Genomic DNA, 24,594 nt, shown 5'->3' with positions numbered 1-24,594 from the left:
GTCTTGCTCTGTTGCCCAGGCTGGAGTACAGTGACATGATCTCACTGCAACCTCTGCCTTCCAGGTTCAAGCCATTCTCCTGCCTCAGCCTCCCATGTAGCTGGGGTTACAGGCATGCACCACCACGTCTGGCTCATTTTTGTATTTTTAGTAGAAACAGGGTTTTAGCATGTTGGCCAGGCTGGTCATGAACTCCTGAATTCAAGTGATCCACCTGCCTCAGTCCCCCAGAGTGCTGGGATTTCAGGTGTGAGCCACAGTGCCCAGCCAGTAGTATATTCTTTATTATAAAAGATAATTCTGGCTGTCTATGATATCAGAGCAATGCTCTCTATAAAAAAATTTAGAAGTCTATATCAAGGAAATGTCATAGGCAAGCTCTGTTTGTCCTGTAGACAAGTAATTTGCAATACCTGGAGTATTTAAAAATATCCTGTGGCACCTGACAATTATGCAGCTTCCTTGGCTCCACCACAGTCCTGCTGAATCTAAACATCCCAGGTGGGGACCAGCCACGTATATTAAAAAAAAAAAAAATCCAGATGAATTTTTCAAAATAAGTTGAGAAACACCGCATAAACAGTGGGAAGCCATGCTTTTTGTTTTGCTTTTTAGTTGTTGTTTTAGAAAAATTGTTGATTTGTAGAAATGTAGCTAAGATAGCATAGAGTTTCCTTATGCCTTTCACCCAGCTTTCCCTAATCTTAATATCTGCTAGACCCACAGAACATTTGTAAACAACTGAAATTAACATTGGCACATTACCATTAACTAACTACAGATTTCGTTCACGTTTCACCACTAATGTCCTTTACTTTCAAGGGATCTGGTCCAGGGTATGACCTTGCATGTATTCATCGTGCCTCCTTAGTCATCTTCAATCTGTGAAAGTTCCTCAATCTTTCTTGTTTTTACTGGTTTTGACACTCTTTAGGAGTGTCAGATATTTTGTAGAACATCCCTCAATTTCGGTGTGTCTGAAGTTTTCTTAAGATTTGGGAAAAGAATCCCTGAAATGATTAAATATTAGAGTGAGGTAGAAGGAAGACTTGAAGGACTCTGATGTTTTAAGATGCAATAGACCTGTCAACAGTGAGAACATTTACCAATGTCCATAAAAAGCACAAATCAAAAGACAGGCTTTAGAAAGAAGATAATGGTTGTAGCTCTGGCTGTGCTGAGTTTGAGGTGCTTCAGGTCTTCCAGCTAAAGCAGTTCCACACTTATTTGGAAGTCTGTGTCTGGTGCCTAGATGAGAAGATCAAGCTGGAGGCAGGAATTGTAGAGAAAATGGTGGAGCTCAAGCCAAGAGATTGGGTGACATCACTCAGGGGGACTTGCAAAGCTGATGAAAAGAACAACAGATACGTTGGAAATTCAGATAACATTTAAGATTTGGGCAGGGAAAGAGGTACTAGCAAAGGAGACAGGGAGGAAAAAAAGTAGTTCAAGAGCTAAGAAGACAACCAGATATGAGTAGTGTCTAGAAAGTAAACATAGCAGAGAGTTCTGAGAATGGGGTGCTGCTGTCATAAAAAATAAAAAAATTTCCAAACGACCAAAAGAGATGAGGACACTAAGGTAATAAATGTCACCCCTCCTTCTAAGAATGTGAAGGTGAAAAGAAACCAGACGCATAATGTGGTATCTTGAGCAGAAGTTATGGTAGAAAAGAGGTATTATTTCCTTTCTTTCTTTCCTCATTAGGATCAAGGAGACTGAGAAGCCAAAGGGTTGGAGGTGAGAAGGCTCAGAAGGCTGACAGAAATCTGACCAGGACAGTTGTGTCTCTTGACTTTCAAGTTATGTTTATAGCCCAAAAGCTTAGGGAGGAATAATTGTGCAATAAGAAAAAAAAGAAGGAAATTCTTAGTGTGGGTTAGGCAAAAGCAGAGCTAACAGAAGATACTGTGAGCTTTCACAATTTACACGTAGGGAATAAAAGAGAAAATAATAAAGAATGTCATTCATTTAAAAGGTTTAGTGTTTGGGGAAGCTTTTGTCATACAAAATTGAAGCTATCATTTTAAAATCTAGGATTACTTGAAAAAAAAAAACATAAGAATACAACTTTATGCTTTTTACCCATGATACAGTTTTTGAAGTCAGTCAACCTATAATGTTCAAGTGGTTCAAGAACAGTAATACAATGTGTTTCCTGAGGGTTTCAAATATGAAATGACCTTGACTATGGATGGAACTCCAGTTAGCCACTATAATTCTGTAAGCAACATCTAAATATCAAAAGAAAAATTGACATTTCATTCTTCATGTGGGAGTAAAGGTTTTAATCTTGTCTGAACTAACAACAACTGATTCATACACTTTATAGAAGAACATATTGAAAACATAAATAATACTGAACTGAAATATAGACTGTTTATTTATTAAATGGCTCTTTAAAAAAACAATGATGTGAGTTACAGAAGTTTACTCTTCCCTTTTGCAGTGCAACTTGGAATTTGTTTTGATGTGAACAAATATACATTTATTTACAAGAAAAAAAAGAAATATTTAAATTACATTTACTTTTTAAAATTAAGGTACGAACACTGGTTTAAATCAAACCTTAACTGAACACAAATAGAAATTCTTCTCTACACTCCTCACTTACTCTACTATACCAGTCCATACTTTATTATGATGGAAGTATGTTCTGTACAAGAGCCTCCATGGTGAGTAGTGAGAGGTAGAGACTTGAGTCTAATTCCAGCTCCATTGCCAAGTGGCAAGCCACTACCTTCTCTGGATTTCAGTTGAAATACATTTTGCAGACTTTTTTATTGCTGTCTCCTATATTAAACACTGTCTCCTGTATTATGTTAATCCATTTTCTTTTCCGAGAAGCAGAGAGATAAAATTTTCTAATGGGAAGAGTAAGACAAAAAGAAGTTCATTGACCGACAGGAGTTTGAGACCAGCCTGGCCAACATGGTGAAACCCCATCTCTACCAAAAATACAAAAATTAGCCAGGCATGGTGGTGCATGCCTGTCCTTCCAGCTATTCGAGAGGCTGAGGCACAAGAATCGCTTGAATCTGGGAGGTGGAGGTTGGAGTGAGCCGAGATCACGCCACTGCACTCCAGCCTCGGCGATGGAGTGAGACTCCATCTCAAAAAAAAAAAAAAAAGAAGTTTATTGACTGAGTACAAAGAACAAAGACATCAAGAGAGATGGAGGCGAAACACAAGCTGTCAGTCAACACCAGCATTGTACACTGTGGCTAACAGGATAGGCTCTGCACTGCCAGAGTTCAAATCCAGCCTTTGTCACTTACTGGCTAGAGCTCTAGTGTGAGTTATTTAACTTCGTATTCCCATCCCAAAAATGAGGTAATTATAGATTTTACTGCTTAGGGTTGTTGTGATGATTCAAGGAGCTAATATGAAAAAAATGCTTACCAGAAAATGGTAAATACAAGAAAAATGATCATACATGAAAAGACAAAAAACTAACTTTCCATATTATTTGCACTAGCTTTCTTATATTTAATCTTCAGTGGCTTCAATGTCTTGCAATAGGAACATGTTAGTCAAACATGGCATAGATTGAACTACTGCTCAAAAAGGCACTCAACCAGGGGCAGGTTAATGTTCGAAGTGGCTTAAAGATTATACAACTGGGGAGGCCATGTTTAAGAAACTGAAGACAGAATGATGAATTATGAATGCAACAGGGCCGCTGCCTGCCAGAATCCAGGCACTTATGCAGCCTGAAGCCCAGGCATCATCAGCCCCCTGGTACAGCCACCTCTGCGCTCCTCCTTCACATTATATGCACAGCATGTTGCAGTGACTTGGAAGCTCTCTTGGTACCCTTGCTTAAAACAGAACAAATGTAAGAATTCTGCTACAAATTGGCTACAGCCTAATCCTGACTCCACTGAGAGGTTCTTGGACCCTGTAAGACTCAAGGCTGAGAGACTCCCAGAATGCTCGAAGTTGGAAGAGACCCACTAGATGCTTTTATTATTAAAGCATGCTCTACGTGCAGGCCCAGAGGCCGGCTTTGTAATTGCTGGGTCCTGAAATCCAGAAAAAGCAGGCGGGAGTTGTGAGGTTGCCAAAGAACAGGGCCCCCAAGCAGCTGCCTGTGGTGTGTGTGTGTGTTTAGAGCCAGCTTTCTCAGACAGTGCTTGGGGAGGGCTCAAGTTACTGAACTCCTGGGAGAAGTTAGCCTTTATTTATTCCAAAAGAATATAGCTGAGAAGGGAAAAGATAGAGGATGGGGTAAGAGAGAGGGAAGCAAAATATATTTCCTGTCTGTGCTCTTGAAAGGCAATGAGACATTGTCCCTAATGGCTTCACTCTGACAGAGACAACACTCCCTGAGGACTCCACTGTTAGGCAGTGAGCAAGAGCTGGGCCTTTGGAGAAGAGGAACATATGAAGGCAAACAGCCAGTGAGATAATTTTTTTAAAATTGTTCTTGCAAACTATCCAAAACTTCTGCAGTGTATTTGTCTACATTAATCAAATTTTATATACTAATAGAATTTCCTTTCCTTAGGGTGGAGGGGTGAGGGAATGGTGTTGTAGAAGAAGAAAAAGAATATTATAATTATCTTTATAATGCATCTATAAAACTCCTTCTCTTTTGTGGCAGGCAACAAAGTTTAGTGATTAGCATGGGTTTTGGGTGCTGGGCCTGGCTCCATCACTTTTCAGCTGCATCCTGGACAAAGGGTAGCCTTTCTTTTTTCTTTTTCCACCCAGGCTGGAGTGCAGTGCTACAATCATAGTTCATTGAGTCTGGAACTCCTGGGCTCAAGTGATCCTTGGGCCTCCCAAAGTACTGGGATTACAGACATGAGTCACACCATTTTTAATTTCAGTTTCCTTATAAGCAAAACAGAAAGAAACATGGTACCTACCTCACAATAGTGGCAGGAAGATTGAATAAGACAAACCAAGCTCCTGGCAAGGTACCTAGTATCTACTAAGTGTTCTAAAAGTGTAGCTATTATTATTTCCATTATGCATGACTTGATCTTTTCTTAATCTAATGTATCAATCACTTAACCGATCAAAGGAAATGTGGCCTGAAATTTTCTGGAGAGTAACAGTTACTAAATCCTTTTTATTCTTCATTATTCATTTGTTTCTCAAATTGTAGACTTATTCTATTAATTTTTAAATGTAAAAAGTCACCCACTAAAGGCCCCCAAGTTGAACAATTCTATAAGCTATGACTGAAATTACTTTAAGAGATGATACCCTAGAAAAGAACACAATGTTTGAAAATTTGTCATTAACATCTTATTAAAGCTGTTCTGTATGTTTGAGTTTCAGCCTTCCTAAAATCTGTCCTTGGAAGGCCATCCGGACTTGGAGCAGAAACAGAAAGTGTGGTCCTTGGCCTCTGAGGAGCTTATAATTTAATAGAGCAACTGGCTCTCCACAGCATCACATAAATAAACATAACAGAAGCACATAAGCAAACATTTATACGTAGCTGAGCACAGCTGCATAGGTTTACACAGGTGCTAAATAGCATATCAGGGAAAGAAAAATTAAGAAAGTGAAGATTATTACATGCTTGACAAGTAGAATACAGATCAATGTAAGTTTTGAAAGTCTTCATGGGTACTAAATACAGGTGACCACTGAACAACATGGGTTTGAACTATGAGAGTTCACTTCTACGGGGATTTTTCTCAACCAAACACTAACAAAAGTACAGTATTAGCCAAGAAGAGGGATGGGGAATGTATCCTGGAACCAATCCCCCATGTATACAGAAGGGTGACTGTAGTATGTTGAGGCTAAGGCAGTTCAAAGATTAGTGAAGCAAAAAGAAATTCCAAATTATGGAAAGAACAGTAATAATGGATTAAAAATAAGTGAGGTTGAACTATTGATGACAATTATTTATAACTAACATATTATAACTAACATTTGAGCCCTTCCAATACCAAGAATTCAGCTTTACATAAATTACCTCATTTAAGTCTCACAACAACCCAATAAGATTGTGTCATTGTTAAATTTTACAGATGAGGAAACGGAGGCTCAGGGAAATTAAATGGCTTGACCAAAATTCATGTGTAAGTGTCAGCAAGTGCCTATACTGGGATTTGAACCTAAGTCTGTCTGACTCCAAATCGGCAGTCCTAAGCTATTACTCCACTTCCCTGCTTTGTACACCAGAAAGGTAAGAGACACAAATGGGGCTATTTGAAAAACAAACAGCAGGATGAACAACTAGTTGATATGCCCCTTCAAGACCCAAATGAAGAGCATGATTGGACCAGACTGTGTGAAAGAGGACAAAGAGGTAGGAGCGAGAAAGAGGAGCCTCTGGATGAGCAGAAGCCAGTAAAGGGACACCAATGGCACATATCCATCTTCCAACTAAAGCATTACAGGCTAACTCTTTTTTTCCATCATTGAGCAAGTTGCTTTGACCCACACACTCCCTAAAAACACTGCAGCAGCATCATACCACACAGTGGAAGACATCTCATCCCAAATATGCACATAGATAACCAGAGAGACTACTGGTTATCCACTTGGTGACATGGCCAACTGGCAACTGAACTGGAAAAACATCTGCTGACCTAAAAACTACTCTACCAGGCAACTTTCTCTCAATGAGTTCCCTGTAAAACATTCTCTGTTAACCTACTCATTGGTATAAGAGTGAGTCTTTGGGAAAAGATGTACCTGGACTCAAGTCCAGGCTCTAACACCTACTGACTCTGTGACCTTGAACAAGATTCGTATGTGTGCTAGGCATCATTTGTAATGCATGCATAATAATTCTATCCTAGGATTATGGGGAGGATTAACTGAGATGATACATGAGAAACAGTCCAGTGCTTGGACTCTAATAAGTGCTCAAACAGATTAGCTGTTGTTACTTAAAAATTATGACAAGTAAAGCCCTTTATAAGCTCTTCAAAGCAGTCAAAGATATCCATTTTTACTTTACTAGTGAAATCAGCAATGTGATTCTTATATTAGAGATATAAAAATCTGGCATTTAGGGCATTTGCATTAGACAAGTATATTTTTGCTTGGAGTAGCACTATGTATTCATGTGAGATAAAGAACTATCTAGATTGCCATATATTGGAACTCCAGTAACCAAATCCTATAGCTGCTGTGGTCTAGGGTGGCTGGCTACCCTTGCTAATTTAAACATTTTCTCTCAGGCTATTGGTTTCCTTCTGGCTTCCTATGATGCTATCTCAGACACAATTGCAACCAGGTTTGCGGTGCGGTTTAATGACACATTTCATGAGGTTTTATTTTGGTGTTGCTCTGTCAAAATGATGTGGGGGATAAGGGAGTGCAATCTATTGCAGCTGTTTGTTATCACTCAGATAAGCCTGAGAAGCTTCCCAATTAACCTTAGTGTGTCATAAAGCCAATCAGTACATGAAAACAAGAATTTCTCATTTACTGAAATGATATTTGCCTTGTAATTGCTGTCTGGGAATGTTGAACCAAGTAGAAAACATTAAGGAAACTGCACTCCTCCCCACAAATTTAAGCTTGGTGATTGTTAAAAATAAAAATAAAAAAGACCAAGAATACTGTAGTCCCAGCTACTTAGGAGGCTGAGACAGGAAAATTGTTTGAACCCAGGAGGTGGAGGTTGCAGTGAGCAGAGATCATGCCACTGCACACCAACCAGCCTGGGCGGCAGAGCGAGACTCCATCTCAAAAAAAAAAAGACCAAGAATATTATTTGGTAGTCTAGCTGTTTTGTCCTGGTTTCAAGGCACCACATGTCTTTTGATGTAAAATAATATACTAAAACATGCTTATAGCTTAAAACCTGAAATAAATTTGTGGAGTATATTAATGTTTTCATCAATCCTGGTAATGAGGTATAAGAAATTAATTTGGAAAATGTATTTTCCTTACATAAATTTTGGTCTTTTCAGAGAAAGAAAACAAAGTAAAAGAAATGTAGCCTTTATTCGAATAAGGGATGTATCACACAGCACCATAAAAATTAATAAGGCAATTGTCCAATCAGAAGATGCCATTTTTTGAGGTCTTATTGTGTACCTATCAGTGTACATAGGCTGGATGGACAATATAAGATTAAGGGTAAGAGGACTAACATCATTCCTTTTGTGTCTAGTAGGCCCTCAAATATTTATTGAGATGAACTGAGTTTAATTGAATTGAGCTAAATTTACTTGAATGAGCACAATGAGACGTTGCCACTATACTAAAATCTACAGTCTAGCCATGGAATTAAAGTATGTATGTATGCATGACATTTTTTAAAATACAGCCAGTAAATAAAAACATGCAACTATCATTTTTTTATTTTAAAATAACTGTAGACACATAGGAAGTCAGAAAAAGAGTTCACAGAGTCCAGTGAACTCTTACCCAAGCTTCCAAGCTACCATTTTCCATTACTGTAGTACAATATCAAAACCAGGAAGTTGACATTTGTACACTAATGCTAACTAGACTACAGGCTTCATTCAGTTTTCAGCAGTTTTTACCTGCCACTCAATTGGGGAGAGGGGGCGTTATGTGTGGGGGTATGAATAAGTAAGTGTAGGTAAGTATAGTCTTTTGCAAAATTGAATCCCCTGTATGGATTCCTGTAACCACCACCACAATCAGGATACAGAATGATTCTATTGCCATAAAGGAATGAGCAGGGCCTACCCCTTTGTACTCACACCCACCTTCTTCACTGTCTCCTGGTAACCATTAATCTGTTCTCTATTTCTATCATTTTGTCATTTCAAGAATGTTATATAAATAGAATCATATAGTATGCAACCTTTTGAGATTGGTTTTTTCACTAAGCATAATGCCCATGAAATCCCTCCAAGTTGTTGCATGTGCCAATAATTTGTTCATCTTATTGCTGAAGAGTATTCCATGATATAGACACACCAGTTTGTTTAACCATTTACCCATTAAAGGACATTTGTGTTATTTCCAATTTTTGGTTATTACAGTTTAGCTGCTATGAGCATTCATGTACTATTTTTTTGCCAACCTACATTTTCATTTCTCTGGGATAAATGCCAGGAGTGCAAATGCTGGGTGTCAGGCTGAACACCTATTAACCTCAATAGAGATGGCACCAGGTTCAAGAGGCTGAAGAAGAGACTCAGACAGCAAATGAGACATGGGGTTTTATTTAGGGCTTATATTTAAGGGAGAGAGTCCCGTGGCAGCAGGCTAGACAGGAGAACTACACAGCCCAGTGGAGGTGGGCTGGGCAAGAAAACTGCAACAGCTTGCAAAAAGCATCCAGTTTATTACAGCATTTTCACTTAGCACCCTTTCTCTAAAACTTCCACCTGGCAACCTTCATTCAACCCAAAACCTGGAGCTTCAATATCCTGTGTGGCTGGTGTTCCATGGGATGAGCCGGAGACCCAGACGTTCCACATAGAAAAAGAATTAATCTTCAGGTTGTCTGCTCCCAGCTTCCCTAGCTAGGAACATACATTCAGGTGTCTCTGCCACACAGGGTCATTATCAGAGTATGCCTAAGTTATTGTGATCAGATGCATTTACCCTACTCTGGGTCACATAATAGTTGCATGGTTAGCTTTTAAGAAATTGCCATTCATTCCCACCATACATATGCCATACATATCGGAAAACTAGTTTTTCCACATTCTCTCCAGCATTTAATGTTATCACCATTTTTTATTTTAGCCATTCTGGTAGGTATGCAGTAATATCGCATTGTGGTTTTTAACTGCTTTTTGCCAATACATAATACTTAAAAGATGTCAGAAGAGAGTTGATTGATTGCCAAATTGTATGGATGAATTTTCTCCTCTCTTCTAGTAGTTCTCAATCTTGGTGTTCTATTAGAATCACCTGAGAAGCTCTAACACCATTCCAGAGCCCAGGCCACACCTCAGACCAATTAAATACAAACCTCTTGAGGTGGACCCAGGCATCATTACTTACTTGTTAAAGTTCCTCAGGTAATTCCAGCATGCAGCCGAGGTTGAAGATCAATGCTGAATGTAATTTCTACACAGATACTAGAAATATGACCATCCTTGAAATCCTTTGCTGGCTCCCCATCATCTGTACTGCAGATCTAACCCAGGCTCATTGGCAGGCTCTTCCCCACTTTCTGTCTCACATATTATGTTCTGTAGTCATGAATTATTTGAGGCTTGCCACATATACCCCTATATGTCATGAAAAATCCTTGCAGTTAGAACCTGAGAATACACATTTTTATCAAAGTACCCCAAGTGATTGTGAAGCACAATAACATTTGAAAGCAACTCTACCTCCACTAATTGGAAAGTGATTTACCCATTTGTTCATTCCTCTATTCTTCCTTTCTTCATGTATCCATCCATCCAACAAATATCTGTTGAGTACTTAATGTGTGCCAAGTGGATAGCTATGGTGCAGTGGTGGAAGGTCCTGGTAGACAAGAAAAAATGTGACAAGGTGGGTAGGGGGTAAGGAAAGGGGTCCAGGGAGCTCACAGGAGCAACACACCACCCAGCTGGAAGCTCAAGACCTAAAAGACGAGTAGGAATTAGCCAGGCAAAGAGAAGCAGGGGAAAATATAGTTTTCCTAAAACAAAAAACAGCATGTTTAAAGGTTAACAACAAAATGGCATAGCTTATTCAGAAAATTTTAAGAACTTTGGTATGGCTAGAGCAGGAAGGGAAAAGACTAAATATAAACATTAAGTATTTTAGTTATATTACTTTAATGTCTCTTTAAAAAGTAATATTCATAAATAAGAATCAATGGCTGTGAATGAGTGAAGTCATTTTTTTTTAAGCAAACAGTAAATGCTAATTGCAGTCTGAAGCACTTTTGAAGACTCAGCTGGAAATAGCCCTCACCCCATTAAACTCTAAAACAGCATTTTTTTAAACTTCTGACCCTGCCCAGGAGTGGTTAGCCTCAACTTCAGGGTCAAGAGATTTGCTTCAGGCACTTTCAGAATCAACTTGTATGGGAATGAAGTACTCTCTGTTAATCCAAGTGTTCATCTCTGACAGAGGAAATTGCTCTGCTCCCTAAATGACTCCAACACTTCACTTTTCAAATACATGTCAGCTGTGCTGCTGAACATCCACAGCAGATGTCGTTCTGCTGCTTGAGTCAGCGACTCAGAGAGCCGCATTCCCAGTGTGTGTGTGTATGGGGAGGAGAGGCCGGGGGTGGATTAAGGCATAAGATCCAAATTGAAGCAAGTAAAGTTCTTAAATCATTGTAGTATTCCATTGGAATGAAAAAAAAACAAAAAAAAGATGATTCTTCCACTGAACTGCAGAAGAAGTTATCAAGAAAACTAAAGAGGAAAAGAAAATAAGCAAAATTTAGTTCTCAATGATTAACTGAAAAAAAGAAAAGGAGAAAAGGCACATCTCATCTCACTGGGGAACTTTGTTGTTCCAGAATGATTTTAAGTTCACTTAGGGATATATTTTAATTATATTTATGTTTTGGCAAAATTTATGAGCTGAAGATCATTTCCTGAAAATAAGACATTTGTACAATCCCTGCCAACACTGGAGTAAATTTTACTTTATCAAGAAAAACTGCTTAGGCTCACAATTTTTTACAAATAAAATTAACTCTGGTGCTTTTGTGGGACTTTTCTCCTTCCTCTGGATCACTGATAGCAACAAAACCGAAGTGTCCACTTGTAAGTTCAGCACTGTAACAGGAGACCCTAACCTGGGTGTCCCCACTAACCAGCTATGAATTAGGACATGCTGTTTAAGCTCCCTACACCACTACATCACTGCAAAGGTTTTTGGTTTGTTTGTTTGTTTTCTGAGATGGAGTTTCACTCTTGTTGCCCAGGCTGGAGTACAGAGGTATGATCTTGGCTCACTGCAACCTCCGCCTCCTTGTTCAAGCGATTCTGCTGCCTCAACTTCCTGAGTAGCTGGAATTACAGGTGTGCACCACCACACCCGGCTAATTTTTGTATTTTTAGTAGAGACGGGGTTTCACTATATTGGCCAGGCTGGTCTCGAACTCCTGACCTCGTGATCCGCCCACCTTGGCCTCCCAAAGTGCTGGGATTACAGGCGTGAGCCACCGCGCCTGGCCCACTGCAAAGCTTTAAGACCCTTTCTGAATATGAGACTATGTAAACAGAGTAGCTATGGGGGCAAAATCTTCACATCAATTTGAGGGCATTTCAAGGACCACAGAGCAGAACATGGGAACTCAGGGATATCTTAGAAAATCTAGGGCACATAGTCACTGCTCCTACTCCCAAATGACTTACAATCCAAAATGTGTTGACATGGATGAAAATGAGGCCAAAGGAACAATCTTCCTTGAACATATAATAAACAGGGTTAAGAATTTATAGTCTCAACTAACTTTTTTTTTCACTGTCAACAATTTTCAAGTCCTTCGAAGCCTCTAAACTCTTTAATAAAAGGGAATCTTCAAAAGGCTCCTCCACCAGCCAGCTTCTCAAGCTACTCACTTTTGCCATTGTATGTAACAAAACTGAAAATAATTTGGCATGAAGTATGGTATTTAAGGATAAAAAAATAAAACTCTCTCTTAAACAGAATTAAAACTAAAGAGGGGTGTGTGTGCGTGCGTGTGTGTGTGTGTATATGTGTGTGTGTACTAGGAGAGGTCAGACTTGGAATACAATGCTCAGATTCTACCACATCCTTATTAAATATCTTAAGCCAATAACTCATTCCATTCATGACTGCCCTATTTGAAAGTAAATTCTGGAGAGGCCAGCCCTTATAACATCAGTCACTGGGGCACCTCCTTGAAGGCTGCTTAGAAGTAGCAGAGTCTTTTTCTCTTGCTATCTGTCCAGACTCACCCAACTTTGGCCCTTGGATTTTGTTGTTAGAATAAATGCAAAATGCCCTACAAATCATTGCCAACATTGAGACAACTGGTCTTCCCCAAATCTCCTGTGTTACGTGTCTCTTCCCCACTCATCTCAAAAATTAAATAGAACAGGCAATAAGAGCAGCAAATTTCAAACTATCATTTTACTCCCTCCCATGACCCACTCAGTCCTTAAGTCTTTGTCCTCTGCCCAAAACGTATTTTGTTTTCTCCATCTTGTCATCTGGCAGCCAAGAATATTGAATGTGGTTTAAAGAAATAACACTATATTATGAAAACATCATTTTATCAAGACAGCTGACAATACATGTGAATGCATATATTCATTCTCTAGGTTGCAATGCCATTTTTAGGGCAGAGAAGGGGCTTGGATACAGTCTTTATTTATGCTATTTTTCAAATTTCATATGCTGTAGATAAAAGGCAAAGTTTGCCATTTTCCATTCTTGCAAGTTTATGAGAATTAGGGAGTACTTTCTCCGTCCTGTGCTTTAACATGACTGAAAATTGCTTAACTCCCAAAAAGATTTTGATATTGTCAAGCTCCAAAAATAAAACATAGCTAATTAACAAGAATTCTTTTCAGAAGATGGTGTGGTACATTTTCAGGGTCTGGCTTGGTGAAGATGGGAAAAGTGATCCCTCACAAACACAGCGGCTGCAGGCCTTAAGCACTATCGTCTTTCTGCAAGTGTGAGCTTTCTCCCTGGCTCCCATATTAAGCCCTGGCATACTTATAAGCTGGCTGTTCCTTCCCTGCCCATCCCGCCCTGTCTCCCTTACAAATGTAACTTCTCTCTTCCACAAGAATTAAGCTGCAGGATGGTAAAAGGAAATGATTTCATTTGGGTGGAGAAGGGAAAAGATACAGCTTTAGTACAAATACTGTAAGGCAAATATGCTGTATAAGAAACTCAGCTGCCGGGCCACAGGCTGAGTCTTGCTAAGTGGCAGGGCCTTGCTTTAGCTGTTTCTCCAAGGAATAGAACAGCACAGGGTGGGAAGCAGGAGGAGATGGAGCCAAGGTTTGCATCTTTGTTGCATGTTCATAATTATCTTTATCCTGTAGTCCATTCCCTTTTTATTTTAGCAGAAACACTGCTCTCTAGAGGACTAGAGTGCTGTTCTGGTTGCTATAATTTCTCTCTCACAAACTGTAGAGAGAGGCAAAATGATGACTAACCTCCACCTTGGATTGTGCAAAATGTCTATGTCTTAGATTCGTGCATAATGTGCTGATTCTAAAATCTAATCTAAAACTGTATTAAGAAAGTAAGACACTTTTTAAAACTTGGATTTAAGATTCTGTCCAAAACCAGAAAAAGCATGGTTAGTCCTCAGAGTGGGGAAATATTGCAAGTCATGTGCTAATTAAACTTACTCTTGCTCGTTCATCATTCTTTATCTCCAGCATGCTTCAGAGGAGGACATGCAAAATACATTGAAATGGGCTGGGTTCCAGGGTCACAATCGCACACAGCATGGATGCTGGTGAGCTTCTGATGTGCAATAGGGGAAATGGAGTTAGCCTCTGCGCTTAGCAAGGCAACCTACTGGGGAGCTAAGATTTGGGGATGGCTGTGAATTTACCACTTTATGATACCATGCTCTTTCCTTCCCACTTCACCAAGGCACCATTGCAAACCTCCCTCTCTGTCCTCCTTCAGTGGCGCAGAGGCGAGGTAACTTAAAGAACAGATCTCCCACAAATTGACTCTTAGAAACCTCAGCTGCTAATTTACCTAAGTTTCTTCCTGGACCTTCCATTGGCCTTCTGATACAAATAATTATATTAATTGTAATCCTGTTTGCTGACACACTCTCATCAGTGATACATGTATGTCCTGCTTTTATTTACCTAGTTATCTATTTAATTTAATATTTTAAATAATTTAATAAGTGCCTATGAGACTATCGCTACCCTCTAAAAGTCTAGAGCTTTGGAAATAACCTACCTATATCCGTATGGCTCCTCCTCATCTCAACCCCCACTCCCCACCAAATAACCTCATCCTGAATACAGGGTTGATGATTCCCTTGCTTTCCTTTTTAAAATTGTCTTATTACATCTATACACATTCCAAAATTCATATTTTTATTTCACTTGTTCTTAACTTTAAAAAAGAGTAACATACCATAGGTATTCTTTGGGGACTTAATGTTTTTAACTTAATATTATATGGCTAAAATTAATCATTCATTTAGATGGTCATCTTCCTGTGTCTAAGCATTATCAGTTTGTTCACCCAGTATCCCATTGGCAGGGGATTTGGACTGTTTTGTGTTTTTGTTTTGCTATGAGCAGTATAATATTCTTATGCACATGTCCTATGAGGCATGTGACAGAGTTTCCATTGGGGATATACTTAGGAGTAGAACAGCTGGGCCACAGTGTGTGAGGATGTTCAGCCTCACAACATAAAGTCAAACATTCTCAGGCAAGTGTGCCCCTTAGTTTACATTCAAAAAGGGGCCCCATCCTAAAGAAGATGTGTCAGTGGCCAATGCAGACTCTAAACAGTGGCCATCCAAGCATGGTGATGGGCCCCAGGTCACAGATAGCAGAGGGCTTTGCTAATTCTGGTGTGGAGGGGCTCAAAGTTAACATTGGAAGCATGTTGATGAAAAGCTGTGTTTTGTGGTGTATCTTTTATGATTAAGTTAGCTATTTCATAAACTGAGGAAAGTTATTTCTGTAGTGTGCAGGCTCAATCATTCTCAATAAATTCTTTTCTTGCTTTATGAACCTCCAAATTAAGACGCTTTTCTAAATATTGCTATGGTTAATCCTTGTACTAGGGGAGAGATGCGAGGGACACTAACATATGTAACAAAATTCTGGTATCTGAAGCCAGCAATTAGATAAATTATACTGTCTGTAGATACTGCCTTATAGATTTATGTGTGTATGTTACATGAACCACAATTATAGTGATGCCCCTCCATTCCAGTTAAATAGAGAGAGCTATTTTCATTTTTAAGAAAGGCTCCAAATGTTGTATTTTTTAATCCCTGAATTTTATTTTTAAAAGTTTTCTCTCTTCTCCCTCCTGTCAAATTATCAATTGTCACTTCACATTCTCTTATAATTATGTCTATTTTTCCCCCTTTGAAGTACTTTTCTAATACACTGTGGACTTAGAAACCACTAGCCAGGGCTGGGCATGGTGGCTCACACCTGTAATCCCAGCATTTTGGGAGGCTGAGGAAGGCAGATTGCCTGAGGTCAGGAGTTCAAGACCTGTCTGGCCAACATGGTGAAACCCCGTCCCTACTAAAAATACAAAAAAAAAAAAAAAAAAAAATTCACCCTGCGTGGTGGTGTACACCAGCTACTCAGGAGGCTGAGGCAGGAGAATAGCTTGAAACCGGGAAGCAGAGGTTGCAATAAGCCGAGACTGTGCTACTGCACTCCAGCCTGAGTGACAGAGCAAGACTCCATCTCAAAAAGAAAGAAAGAAAGAAAGGAAGCCACTGTTATAGTTGTGTGTAGCATAAGAGTAAACAGACTCTGATTGACAGTCTGAAGAGGATTTTTTCCAAATAAAGTGAATTTCATGGACTTTATGACATACTTTTTAGGGTTAAAGGCTCCTTTTGCTCATGCTTTTGTTCCTAGTTGTGTTTTGGGTGAGAGAGTTTATTAAACAGCCAAATTCCAACTATTTAAGATAGTTGGACAGAAGATTTAGACCACAGTTCAGGTTCTGTTTCAATTCTGACATTTGATGGCTATGACTAAGCAACTATATCATCCTTTATACCTCTCAGTTTATGCATCTATGAAATTAAACAGCCACCTCTCTTCAGGTATAGAAAGCCTTGATCCAGTAATGTATATAAATCATTCTGTTATGAAGACACATGCACCCATATGCTCATTGCAGCACTATTCACAATAGCAAAGACGTGAACTCAACCTAAATGCACATCAATGATAGACTGGATCAAGAAAATGTGCTACATATACACCATGTACACCATGGAATACTATGCAGCCATATAAAGAATGAGATCATGTCTTTTGAAGGGTAATGGAAATGGAGGCCATTACCCTTAGCTAACAAGAACAGAAAACCAAATACCACATGTTCTCACTTATAAGTGGGAGCTAAATAATGAGAACACATGGACACATACAGGGGAGCAACATACACTGGGGCCTATTGGAGGGTGGAGGGTGGGAGGAGGGAGAGGATAAGAAAAAATAACTAATGGGTACTAGACTTAATACCTGGGTGATGAAATAATCTGTACAACAAACTCTCATGACACAAGTTTACCTGCATAACAAACCTGAACTTGTATCCCCGAACTTGAAATGAAAGTTTTTTTTTTTTAAAGTCTTGATCAGCATCGTGTACCTAAATCTTCCACTGCAAGGCCTTTCCAACCACAAAGCATTATCCTAAAGAATTAAGAATACCTTGGGGCATGTTGGCCTCTGCTTAGAAATCTCTAGAAAAAAAGTCTCAAGTTTCTAAGCCTTTCATTAGGCAAGGGGCCAAGAAGCTGGGCTTTCCTAACAAATATTCTACCTGGTACAATAACATCATGCCAGGTCCTAAGGCAGATATATGGGTGAATAGAAAAAGTCCAAAATATTGGATATCTAGATATCTTCTAAGTTTTGCTTGAACTATTATATAAAGTACTATTGTGTTTAAGTGGGTAAAATGAAGGAAAAGGACAAAGAGAGCAGCATATATTTTTAATGATCTTTGACTAAATTTTGCCATACCAGATGATGGCAAACTCAATATGGTATATTGCAAATATGCCCAGAGACTTATCCACTTCCTTGCCCTTGCTTGCACATTGAAACTTGCCCTCTTATTCCTGTAACCTGCCTCAACCATGTGAAGAGGTCCAGGTTAGCCTTCTGGAGAATGAGAGAACTTCTGAAGGAGAACCAAGTACCCCAGCTGACAGCCAGCCTACCCACAAAAGCAGAGCCACTAGTCAACCCACAGCTGACTTCAGTCATACATGAAAGACCATACAAATTCAAAGAACCATCCAGATGAGCCCAGCCTAAATTGCTGACCCCAGCCTAAATTGCTGACCCCAGAAAAATGAACTAAATAAATGGTAGTTATTTTAAGCTCTATGTTTTGGGTGGTTTATTACTCCATCATAGGCCACTCATACATTCAACATCCATTCTCCCTCCTTTCTTGCTAGCAGAGTGCAAATTAATTCAAGTAAGTCAAAGGATAGTGACCTAATTCCCTTCTCTAAGACTAAGTCTTGATTGATCTAAGCCATCGATCTATTGTCTTGTTGTTTGTGGCACATTGCCTAAGCCATTGATAGCTACAGGCTGTAACTGATCTATTATCATTGCTTGGTGAGTAATGAGTAGTGACCCCTTTTGGCCAATGAAATCTGAGGGGTGGTCTGCTGGAGGAATGGATGCTTCTCTGCTTCTAGATAATGTCAAGTCTGGCTGTGAGACCTGGAACTGCTGTAGCTGTTTTGTTCCCAGCCTAAGAATAAAACCAACATATAGAGGAAAGAACCCAAAGATTCTCAGAAGAGCAGAGCTGGAGCTCTCACATCCTGTGCTTATGCCACTTCCAAGCCTCTTGTTAAAGAGAACCTGAATTTCCCTGTTGTTCATGCCAGTGTGAGTAGGAATGTTCAGTTGTTTGCATTCTAACTGATACTTTGCCTTCCTTGGGCACTCACTTCCTGTACAGCAGAACATGCCACCTGGCAGCTAGAAATGTGTCACTTGCATTAAACATTTTACAGCCATTGCATAAAATTCATAACATTTGTTAAGAGAAATAGATACAAATGAGATAGTTATTTTTCTTCTTTTCATACATTTTTATCTGATTACATTTTGTGAATATTATCTGATGTGAAAAGAAACATAAAATAATGCCATAGTAGCAATGAATATCATTCCTAGGCTATAATTTAGAGCTACATATCGGCTAATGTAGATATAACCAAAGTCAGTTCTAGGACCTAAAAGAAAGTATAAGATATTGTTTATCTATGTCAGCTTGTAATTAACTTTTTATAGAAGCCAAATGTATCAGTGTGTTTGAATAATTTTGGAGCACTTTTTTTTACTTGATGATACATGGAAATAGTGGCTCTCAAAGGAAATTAATATATACCACTTAAAAGACACCTACTTTTAAAACCCAAGTAGGACCAAATTATAGACAGAGTGAGATGTCTGATGAACACTTAAAAGAATTTTGAGCCAGAGTGATACTGAGTAAGCACAAAATTGTTTTAACCCATTTCTAAATGCCTGTGCATCTGTAATTACTTTCACACCAATTATGAAACTCACTTGCAATGAACTGCACGGATGTTTACTGTCTGGAATCAGCGACAATGTCAGGAAGAAGCCCACCACCCATTCTGCATGGCTTTCACCAGATCTGGCCCTTTCATATAACTTCTTTCTGAATGAATTCAGTGAAATGACACATCAAAATGCTGTTTTAGGGAACGACATTTTTTCTATGCATGCATTTACCAAAACATATTCCTTAACTTCCTGAGAAACTTCAATAGATTTCTCTTGAAAATAAAAATGTATTTGCTCTATAAGGGGAGAAATGCATAGGAACTGTCCTTTTTAGGGATTCATGATGCAAAGGTATAAGAGGTATTGCAGTTTAATGTTTTTTAACTTAGTTTAACCCATTATTCTGTAAGATGCTGGTGTGTGAAATGCAGCCTTAGTAGAATCTATTGACTTGGCAATGGATGGGAAATGAGAGTCAAGAACAAGATAGTAGTAAAAACATGCTGACATTTTGAGCCTAGATGACTGGAAGAATAGTGATTCTGTTAAAAAGAAGGCAAGAAAGAAAAGAAAGAAAGAAAGAGAGAGAGAGAGAGAAAGAAAGAAAAGAAAGAAGGAAGGAAGGAAGGGAAGGAAGGAAGGAGAAAGAAAGAAAGAGAGAGAGAAAGAAAGAAAAAGAAAGAAAGAAAAAGAAAGAAAGAAAGAGAGAAAGAAAGAGACAGAGAAAGAAAGGAAAGAAAAGAAGGGAAGAAGGGAAGGAAGGAAGGAAGGCAGGCAGGCAGGCCAGCCGGCCAGCCAGCCGGCTGGACACGGTGGCTCACACCTGTAATCCTTGCACTTTGGGAGGCCCAGGTGGGCGGATTGCCTGAGCTCAGGAGTTTGAGACCAGCCTGGGCAACATGGTGAAATCCCATCTCTACTAAAACACGCGCACACACACACACAAATTAGCCAGTCGTGGTGGCATGCCCCTGAGTCCCGGCTACTCGGGAGGCTGAGGCAGGAGAATTGCTTGAACCTGGGAGGCAGAGGCTGCAGTGAGCTGAGATTGTGCCACTGCACTCCAGCCTGGCAACAGAGCCGGACTCTGTCACAAAAAAAAAAAAAGCATAAGGAAGGTTTCGGGTGGAGAAAATGAATTCCATTCTGAGCATACTGAGATTGGTGTAAGGGTGTCTTTTGGGTATAGGATTTCTGCAGTTGGAAATTCAGGTCTAGAGCTTATTAGAATGGCCTTGACCAGAGATGAAGAGTTCAGACACGTACAGAAGCAATAATGAAAGCCAGGGCAGTAGATTAGATCAGGAGGAAATGATAAAGGAAGAAGAAAGAATGCCAAAGGCCAAATGTCTCCCTGTATTAAGGGGGCCACATCAGAAAGCTAAGAAGAGAAAAACAGAAGAATGTTTCTGTAAAAGAGGTCTTGAGAAGGAAGAAACGTTCCATGGGGGTTAAAAAGACTAAGCCCTCATTGGATGTAGTGATTTGAGGTGACAGGGGAGCTCCTTGAGAGCACTGCGGCATTATGATGAGGACCTAAACCTTATGGAAAGGATTATGAATCGAGGGAAGTAATGGCCAAGAGGAAATGAGAAAGATAGGTAACTTAAGAAATCACAGGCCAGGTGTGATGGTCCACGCCTGTAATCCCAGCACTTCGGGAGGCTGAGGCGAGCAGATCACAAGGTCAGGAGTTCGAGACTAGCCTGGCCAACGTAGTGAAACCCCGTCTCTACTAAAAATACAAAAAAAAAAAAAAAATTAGCCGGGTGTGATGGCATGCACCTGTAGTCCCAGCTACTCGGGAGGCTGAGGCAGGAGAATTGCTTGAACCCAGGAAGCAGAGGTTGCAATGAGCCGAGACCACACCATTGCACTCCAGCCTGGGTGACAGAGTGAGATTTCATCTCAAAAAAAAAAAAAAAAAAGAAAAGGGGCAGGGGGCAGGATTGCCTAAGCTTTTTTATAGGTTAACGGAGTGATTGTGGATGCAAGTAAAGGGAGAATAGTTGATAAGTAAAATTTCAAAGATGATGGGGGTACTGGGGTCAGAAGTCTGGCTGCTAATGAGGGAAGATATATTGCTACAGCCTTTTTATAAAGTAATGTGAAAATATTGAAACTTTAAATACGTATATTCTTAAACATGCATAAAATTTTAAATTGCCTTCTACCTGGGCAATTTCACTAATATGATTCTGTCCCACAGAAAAACTCATGCAAATGTCCAAGGATATTCATTATAATATTAGTTGCAATAGGAAAAAATGGAGAACCCAAGTGTCCTTCAATAGACAAATGTTTAAGTAAATTATGGTAAACCTCTTCTACAGAACACCATGCAATTATTAGAAACAATGAGCAAAATGTGTATGTACTAAAATGGAATGAAGCTCAAAATATCCCTCCACTGCATTGTGAGTTCCACTGTGGCAGGGACCATATCTGCTTTCTCATCCTTGTATTTCTCATCCTTGTATATCCATGCCCTGGCATAGAGCTTGACCCACAGTTAGTAAATGTTCAATAAATACTTATTGGATGAAGCAGAATGTTGAGTTTTTAAAATATGTTGCAGAATAGCATGTATAACATGATTCACATTTGTTTTATAGATATATATTTAAAACATTTATATATATAAAACATTATATAATATATAATATATATATTGGATAAATGTGATACATATATGTAAACATTCTGGAAGAATACCCAGCAAATTAAAATGGTTATCTTTATAAAGTAGGATTGGATGGAAAGTCATTCTTTTAATTAATTATGTATTATTAAATGTTTACAAATATGAATTTCATTCATAATTTCAATCTATCAATAAAATATATAAAATCACTGAAGAAAAGGGAAAAAGAGTGCAGGAGGATAAGTTAGCCTTTGCAAGAGTCATGTGCCCTCTTCCTGAAAGAGAGGAGTGAATGACAGAGAAGTTATAGAAAGGAGTCAAAACTAGGGAACCAAAGCATGTGCCTCAATAAAGCAGAAGCCAGGGTGGTCCGTGAGAATAAGGGTAGTGATGAAGGACTGACATCTGAGGAAGACTGAGAAGGTTCAGAACATGACCTCTGTTTTACATCCAGGGAGACTTTGAAGACCTTTCAGTCCAACCACCCACTTTACAGAAGAGGATGTTAAAGGACTTGCCAAACAACACAATTTGTGAGTGACAGTGCCAGTCCAGTACAACAGCTTCTAAAAATATGCAAAAAAAATTCAAAACAGATGAACAGATGGATTGCCAGGCATTTGTGAGGATGCTGATAAGGTTAAAACCAAAGAATAGTGGTATTAAGTCCATATTATTCCATAGCATTCTGTGGCAATGCCAGAAAACCTATGAATGAGAGCAGAAGCAGGAAAAGGGAGTAGGGAGTAGATAAGATGGTGAGAGGGCCTGGTGGTGAGTCCTGGGAGGTGAAAAGTGTTTCATAATAATAAATGACAGAGTGAGAAGCTGAAACTTGTCAGCTAATGAGAAAAATTCCGAGCTTAGGAAAATGGCAGCAAACTGAGAGGTTGGTTGTTACACTGATGACCAACAGAGTGGCTGTTGAAGTGACTGATGGACTCAAACGATAGGCCACTGGCTTGCCCCACTTTCATCCAAAGCATCATAGCCTTGCTAATGTTATGATTAGGTAAGTGGATAGAAGTGTTGCCTCAATTGTAACAGCAGTACCCATTGGCTTATTTAAACATGAAATCAAAATGTCTGCTAATTCCCAGGATCCTGGGGGTAGACTTTGACCTACCATTTTGAGTAGGTTTTATTAGCAGCTCAGGCCTTCATTAAGGCAGTGGCTGATAAAGGCTAAAACATCCTGCCAGTTGTTTATGGAATAGAGGCTCAGCCACTCACCAGCCTTATTCCAGCTGCCCACCAGACACACTGTTGATATTGGGACTTCTGCCTAAAACCAGTTGGCTATTCCCAGACTCTTTCAGATGTCCAGCCATGATGCAGTAATGGAATTGCCAGGGTGGAGGGTGGATCTCAGCTTTTGGTATTGTCCACCATCCAAGGAAGGATCAGAGGCAACTGTTTAAGTTATTAAAAGGGCTGGGAGTGGGGAGACGGAAGGCACAGACAATGTTCCTCTGATCTCTGTGTGATTGCTTTGTGTTTTAACGCTCCTGGCTTGTGGTTTTTTGTTTATTTTTAAATTTCTTTTCTTGTTGTGGGTTTGTCCTCATGACTGTGTCACACGTAGACCAGAAGGGCTGGGTTTGCCTGTGTTCTACTTTGGACATAGATGTTACTCAAAACTGCTTAATGATCTGGGTTTCATAGCTATTTCATAGGGTTAAATAAGAAAATTTTCCAGGAAAGATTGTGTTCTACTTAGTCTATGTCATAGATTATGTAAAATCAATGAATAAGCAAGGAATCTATAGCTAAAATTACATACATACTAATCTTCCATGTTCCTCAGCATCCTGCAAAAAGCAGGTGCTCCCTGTCCTACACAGTTCAGCCAGGCTTGTGTCTACACTGGGCCTTGGATTTGTGGAGTTCACGTACATTTTGTCATAGTTCTCCCTTTTGCTTTTTACCATTTGTAATTATATTAGGTTGGTGCAAACGTAACTGCAGCTTTTGCCATTACTTTCAATGGCAAAAACAGCAATTACTTTTGCACCAACCTAATACATTTAGGGTCTTTGCAAACAGCAAGAATAACATTATTCACAGCTAAGAACAATAGAGGCTAAATAAAGAGAATAAAATTCAACTTCATTGAAACACTTGTTACTCAATAAATGTTTTTTTTTAATGACCCTGCAGGTGAACTAATGGCTGAGAGAAACTACCCTGTTCTGCTGGCAGAGTCACAAGTTCCTGTTTCAGTGTCCTGTGTAGTTTGTCTGGTCTTTTTCCATCTGTGGCACTACATGATTTGATGGCCTATTGTTCTAGGAAGCACACACCACAATGCCAGTGGAGGGCGATATCACAGAGGGGTGAATCAGGGACAGGAGACGTATTTCCTAATTCTTTTCCTTTTGTGGTCTCAAGCAGCATTATCTCTTTTCTGGCCTACAGTTCTGAATCTGGCAGAGTTTAAAGTAATAACTCATATTTCTCTTCCTTTTGTTGCATTTAATTTGTTACATGAACTGTCCACAGGCTTTTTTCGGCACCTAAAATATAGCTTTGGGCACAAATTACCAGACCCTGGGTTTAATGATTTCAGCAGGTAATGCCATGGAATAGTCCTCTATGTGTTGCTTTCTAAACCATCCATCTGCTCTTGGCCATGGCCAGAACAGTCAGTGTCTGGGGATAGGTGCTTTTAGAACATCAGGGCTTCGAAGCTGAATGGGACCCCAGGCTCATCTTGTCTCACTTTTCATTTTCATACAGTGGGGAAAGTGAAAGCCAGGGAGCTTAAGAAACTAGCTCAAGACTGTGGCTCACAAGAGGCAGCCCTGGGATGAGAATACCAGGCTTCCAGGCCCCAGTCCAGAACTT

At 39.5% G+C, this 24,594-nt stretch overlaps 1 long non-coding RNA gene across 1 annotated transcript in view; it reads right to left on the bottom strand.

The window, feature by feature from the left end:
* The window catches only part of LOC107975245 (uncharacterized), a 70,124-nt gene that overhangs the window by 13,329 nt on the left and 32,201 nt on the right, over window positions 1–24,594 (bottom strand). The window lies entirely within an intron of this gene.

The sequence above is a fragment of the Pan troglodytes genome, chromosome 5, assembly GCF_028858775.2.
Source record: "Pan troglodytes isolate AG18354 chromosome 5, NHGRI_mPanTro3-v2.0_pri, whole genome shotgun sequence".
Classification (NCBI taxonomy): domain Eukaryota; kingdom Metazoa; phylum Chordata; class Mammalia; order Primates; family Hominidae; genus Pan; species Pan troglodytes.
This window is presented reverse-complemented; position numbering and strand designations above follow the sequence as displayed.